This window comes from Drosophila willistoni, unplaced genomic scaffold, assembly GCF_018902025.1.
Source record: "Drosophila willistoni isolate 14030-0811.24 unplaced genomic scaffold, UCI_dwil_1.1 Seg533, whole genome shotgun sequence".
NCBI lineage: Eukaryota > Metazoa > Arthropoda > Insecta > Diptera > Drosophilidae > Drosophila > Drosophila willistoni.
Genome location: NW_025814461.1, coordinates 158,179 through 165,085, shown reverse-complemented (window position 1 = coordinate 165,085; position 6,907 = coordinate 158,179).

The following is a 6,907-nucleotide window of genomic DNA, read 5'->3' as shown; positions in this document are numbered from 1 at the left end:
TAAAACTATTTATATTACAATAACTTTGAGCTTCCGGATAGAATTAATTCAATTCAATATGCTAAAATATGCCAGGTCAACTAGTATTTTGTAGATAGTACAAATTCCCTTTCACTTGCCTAATTTGGCAGTCGACATCGTGAGCTTAGAAGTAACAGTTAAAAAAATATATATAATTAAATATCCAATTTTCCCAATAAGGAAAAAAAAGATATGTTTTGTGAGTTTAAAGCAACGTACTTTATTATTTGAATGAAAACTTAGAACTGGTTACAAAAATGTCTTATGGTTATATTTATAAGCTAAATTTGGGAGCCCTTTGGTGGCGTGATTGATATTTCGATGATTTGATTGGTCCGATTTTAATTGCTGAGTTAGCGTTCTCACACTTTTGGTTGTTAGGGTTTATAATATTTCGTATGTTCGTTAATTATCTCTTTTGTTTGGATAAAGGAAATAGGTTCTATGCCTGGTGTTTGTTACATAAATGCTTTGGCTATAGTCAAGCAATGAATTTATTATTGATATTTCGTTTAGTTGTAAGACACAATCGTAAATTTTTATTATGTTATTGCCTTCTATTATTAATTCGTTGTTTACGCAATTTTGATTAAGTTTAGTTTTTGGTAGATTCCATGTTACAATTATGTTTGGTTCAATGTAATTAGTTTGAAAATTCTTATATGTCTTAGTGTATTTACAAGTGGTTGGGATTTGATTTAAAATTCCTATTATACATTCGTTAGTTTCTATTTGTTTTGTGTTTTTATTGAACAAAGTGTTGTTATTAAAATAGTATTTATCGTATGAATTTTCTGTCAAAATATTTTTATTCTCGTCTGGATAAGGAAGTATCTCAAAGATAGGGGTTTTTGTCGTATTTGCTTTTATTAACTTTCTTTTTCTTCTTGAATTTTGATTTGTAGTGTGTAACTTTTTGTCCTCTATTGCTTTCTTCAAAATGTTTCTCGTCTAACTGATTTATTTCTCCTGTCTTTTTGAATGGATTTGTCGTTTTTGACTTTGCTAATGGTGCTTGTTTAAATCTAGTGTCGATTTCGAAGTCGTGTCTATCTTTATTTAAATTGTTTATTTGATGTATTTTTTTTGTTTGGGTATTATAGTCGAGGGATCCTGCATAGATAAAAATGCCCGCTGGTGTTCGGTTAGTTGTTTTATGTCTCGTCTTATGGTTGTATACGTATCTTCGATGTCATTTTCACTATTTATAATTCTGAGTTTTTCATTTACTGTTTTATGGAATCTTTCTACTGAGATGCCGTTTTTACTTGATGTGATTTCTAACTTTACATTTTCTTCTTGTAGCCAATTTTTTAGTGCTATACACAGAAATGCTGAATCTTTGTCTGATTTTATTTCTATTGGTTTGCCCATTTCAGTGAATACTTTCATATTTGCTCTCTTGGCTTCTAACCAATCTCTAGACTTTACTTCTACAAGTGTTGCAAATTTCGAGTAAATGTCAATGCATGAAAGGAATTCTAAATTGTCGATCATGTAAAAGTCCATGACGTATTTTTCTCTGATATTAAAAAGTTCTGGTGTTATTTCAAAAGTTTGTTTTGTATTTCTATTTTCTGTCTTTGCGATATTGCATACTGAGCATTCATTAATAATGTTTTGAATTAGGTTTTGAAAATCGGGAAAATAATATTTTTCTTTAAACAAATTAATCGTTTTTTCATTTCCTGGATGTAATAATTCTTTATGTTGTTTTAGGATTATTTCTTTAAATTGTGCAAACGTTTGAAGGTCCTCTAACTTAATGCTAGATTTCGAGTTTTTTGTATTTGCGTTTGGTTGTATTATTTCGATAAAAGCTTGTTGGAATATGGGAAAATCTTGTTCATTATGAAAATATAGTACAGTGTTCTTACTGCAAAGATATCTTATGATTATATCCCTTGCGTAAGCATTGGTCATTTCTTTGTATGTTATTTTTATGTTTGTTTTGTAAAAGTAAGTTGTTGTTTCTGCTTTGTCTTCTGAACCTCTAATGAATTCTATATGTCTGTTGTAATAATTAATGGGTCTTTCTACTATTGGAATGTAGTTTTCATTATCCTCGTTGTAGTGCCCAGTTTCTGCCGTTAGTTTTATTTTTAAATTTTAAGGCGTTAGTGTGTCTTTCAGTAAGTGGTGGGTAATTGTGTCGATAAAAATAATCAGCTGAGCTTAGAAGTTCGATAGTTTTATTAGTGCAACCCTAGCTAAGTGGCATCGTGCGCGATCGCATGCATTGTTCACACTCTTTTCTGACGAACTTCCGCCCTGGCTAGACTCCTCCAGAAGAAAATATATAAAAATTTAAATCTGAAATTTTCTTGGCCATCAAGCCAACTTATTAATTAAATATTAATCTGGAGCATATAGGACAACAATTATTGTGGAGTTTTGTGAATCTTATTATCGTAAGTTAATTTTTTGTGGATATTTGAATCCTTGGAAGTTTCTAATAAGTTCTTTCGAAAACTTAGCCACAATCAAATGGAATGCTGAAACCCTAAGCAAGGAATTTTATATTTGAATTCCGAGAATTTGCCAGGGATAATTTTTGAGACACCGTGGGCTCAAAAGCTGCACACCTTAAAGGGCACAGAGACATTTCAAAAGTCAACCAGTTTGCAACAGCCGCCCGAATCGGATACGGGCAGAGAAAGTTTCTTCGTTGCGGATTGAGAGTCCCTTAGACCGAGTTTGGACCATAGGAATGCCATACGCTTGATTTAACCTAAAATTTTATTGCTAAGCATCATCCAGCGGACGACGAAGGCCTTCGACGGACCGGACGGATGGGTAAGTCCTAAGTTCTTGACATAAATCATGATCGTTCTGGTTTTTCCCTGTTTGTATGCAAACAGAAAGCGAGTTCAGTGTCAAATAATCAGCAAATATGAAAAAACTCTCTCAAGTACCGTAAAGCTAAAACAAAATATTAAAGAAAAAAGAAAATTGCCAATCAGTGTTGAGAAATTAAATCGATATTAAGAATCGCCTTTGACTGTGTGAGCGAGCCTACAGTTATTTATAATTAATCTCGTAATTTAAGTTGGAGACTTCCAAATTCCAATTGATCTTTTCATTTTTGAATATCTATAAGTTTATATATATCCACCTTACAATTAAGATTCAACAAAACAAAACCTATTATCCCTAATTTGGCTTTTGGATGCCTGAAATGATCTAATTGTTTAATTTGATTACCGTATATTATAAGAATCATCATTTTAGTTTAGTCAACTCGGATTATGTTTCCGACTTATTGAAGTATTTTGGTATTCCGTAACCCTCGTGAATAAATATCATTTATAATGTTTGAGTAAAAGTTATGTGATCTTCCTTGTAGCGAAATGTGAGCGGTGAGCTGAGTTATATTTGGGATTTTCCAGAATATTGCGAAAGAAACATCATTGGTTGGGAGGGTTTAGACGCGAAGCTATAATAACATCCTCATAGCTTCCCTATTCGTGCGATACTAATATACTCTTTTTCTCTATCCTTCTAGTTCATCTCTTTTGGTTAAGTAATTGTGTAATATTCGTGCTCTAGGGACTTTGTTTTATTTTATGTACTACGGGTGTATTGAGTAATGCTGGTCCAAAGAACCCCCCAAAGACTGTTTGCTAGCCGACAGCCAGAAGTCCCACCCGGACCAAACTTCTCGATACATTAAGCCCGTAGATGAGTTGGCTTTGGCCTAATTTGTGGTACTCTTGCCCATCATAACATCTAATGATAAGGGACTGCGAAAGAAACTACCCTATATAGGCTGAACTCGACCTCTTCTTGGATCAAAGAAGTTTCTTTGACTAAGAGGGGATGTACATGATCTGGATTCATTCCGGGTTGTGTACATTACATAATTTTGGCGCCCAACTAGGGGGCTTGTTAGACTTGTATACAGTTTCTCGGTTCAACCATGTTTCTTTATAGGATTCAGGCTGAACTGAAGGGTTCAAAAATTTTAGGTTCCTTTTTCCTTCTTTTACTTCTTATTCTATCTCTTAATAAAATCCCCAGCCTTTTAATCTATCCTTTGCTATCAAATATTTCTATTTTTTTCCTTTCGCTTTCTTTTTGTATTCACGGATAGTTGGTTGAATGACTTATTCATTAGGAATGCAGATATTTGGAGAATCCGAGCTCTGACCAGTGATAAGGCGCTTATGCATTAATCGGTGAATATACTTAGAAACATATACAAACTCTACAAAATAGTAACAGACGTATATTAAAGGCTGTGTTTTTCTTGGAATTCGTCAATTTTGATTGTTTCGATTTTACGACCAGAAAGCACAATAGGCTTGTGATGTCGGCGTTAGCATTGTAGTTTATTGATTCCATTCATTTCTTGTAATTACAATAGAAAAAATGTTTCAGCGGATTTCAATGAATTGACTGCTTGTTCATCTGGAACTGCAGAGATTTGGCTAGGCCCGAATTCTAACCGATGATACAAAGTGAGTTCAGTTTATGATGTTGGTTGAAATTAGTCTTTTCGTTTTGGATTTGATATAGATGATTAGGTCTAGGACGACAAGATTTCTCTATCCCTTCACACATAAATTTCTGAGATTGAACTATCCATTAGTTCAATTCTCCCTCTATATTAGTACCGCACTTATAATTTTGCTCACCCTCACTTTCAAAACAAGAAAGATAATCGTTATATGATAAAATATATTAAAAAAAATTAAATAAAGTATCTAAAGTAATTTTTGTCAAATAATAGTCAAAATGCCAGTAATTCGGAGTAATGAAGATTTGAGTGTGCTACCAGAAGCAGAATGTACAATTTGCTTGAAAGAATTATTAGAAACAGAAGAGCTTAGGATTACTAAATGTACTCATGTGTTTTATCAGGAGTGTATAGAAAATTATATACAAGAACATCAGGAATGTAATTTTTGTAAGAAACTATGCCACCAGAAAGATTTAGTCCAATTTATAATGTCAGATCAAGCCGAGGGTCCCATAGTTAATAAAAACAAGAAGACCCATAATACTAGAGCTCAATCACAATCAAGCAATGTAGCATCTCCGGCTTGTCAGTCAAAATCAGCAACAATCAATTTCAAATCGAGCAGCTGAGATAAATGTTAATTTAATTTTTGAGAGAATGGAATATTTAATTGATCAGAGATTGGGAAATTTGAATTTAAATAATTCAGTTGGACGATCTAGCAACCACGATGAGCATCACGTTCCAACCCCAAGATCAGATTTAATATCACACTATTATATTAATCCTGAAAAAGCCGCCCAATTAGTACAAAGTTGGGGTATTAAATTTGATGCATTAACAGTAGATAATTTTCAGAGCGATTTTACACCGGTATGCAGAAATTTGCACGTACTGTTAACCGGAAGAGCCAAGGAATGGTATTGGCGCTATCGAAAAGAACATGACGAAGTTATTTGGGAAGAGTTTTGTATGGATTTAAAACAAGAATACGACGATTTTAAGGATGATGATTTCATTCTTGAAGAAATACGTAACCGAAAACAAAGGAATGGTGAAGCATTTGATGTTTACGTTCCAATTGAATCGGTATCTAAACTTCGCCAGTTGGTGCACCGCCGAGAGCAATTTCTACGTGAAGAATCAGGAAAACGCATTACGAAGTATACAAATGTTAGGAAGAATATCGCTTTACTCGAAGAGACAGACGAAAATCCCGAGGAAGAAGATATTCAACCGGAGTTAATTGCAATTCAATCGTGACATCGAAGGACACAGATGGGACATGTCTTTAGAAGAGCGCCGCATTTTCTGCTACGGATGTGGAAAGAAAAATGTCTACAAACCACAATGTGATGTGTGCCTATCCCGTTCGAAAAACTCCAATCAGGGCCCATCATTCCGCCGCAGCCGAGTGGACCCTCAGTAGATGTCAAGAATAACACAGCGACAAACAACATAACACCAGATTTGACAAATAAAATTCAGCCGTATCCCAGACTACCATACCATCAACGGCTGCAAAACTATTTAGCGATTCGAGATAAAATATTTGCACAGGAGGTTGCAAGTTGCCAGTTTATTAGAAGTCGCTCAAGCGAACGTCTGCGTCGCTTTTGGAAGAAAGTAAAAGATGTCCAAAAACGAATAATAGCGTCTATGATTAACGAAGCCGCAGATGGCCGTTTCTACGCTCCAGTAAAGTTTCTCGAATTTTCTGAGCTTGGTCTATTGGATACTGGAGCCAATATCAGTTGTATTGGATCAGATTTAGCAGCAAAAGACTGGACGAAATATCCCGGATTTTCGACTATTGTTTCAAGTGTGGCCACAGCCGATGGGAAAAGACATCCAGTTACCGGAATAATAAGAACAGAGGTGCAATACGAAAGCAAGCGAAAACCTCTTTCTCTTTTTATTATCCCGTCATTAGCAAAGCGAGTTATTTTAGGAATCGATTTCTGGAAATCTTTTGAGTCCAGAATGTCCAGAATTTTCATACCGTGGTAAGACTAGCATATTAGATAAAAATATTCACTCGATTGATGACGAAAAGAAAGGATTATTAACCCCAGAGAATTGTTTCCGGATTTTAAACAACAGGGATTAGGCCGAACTCCACTTATTGTTCATGACATAGAAATCAAAGAAGCAACTCCAATCAAACAACGCTTCTATCCCGTGTCGCCAGCGGTGGAAAAGTTGATGTATAAAGAAATCGACCGAATGTTGGAAATGGGAGTGATCGAGAGAGCCAATAGTCCTTGGAGTTCTCCTATGCGTCTGGTTATGAAGCCCGGAGAAGTGCGATTATGCTTGGATGCAAGAAAATAAATGAAGTCACCAAAAAGGACGCATATCCGCTGCAAAGCATAGATGGAATTGCGCGACTGCCCAAGGCAAACTTTATAACAAAAATTGATT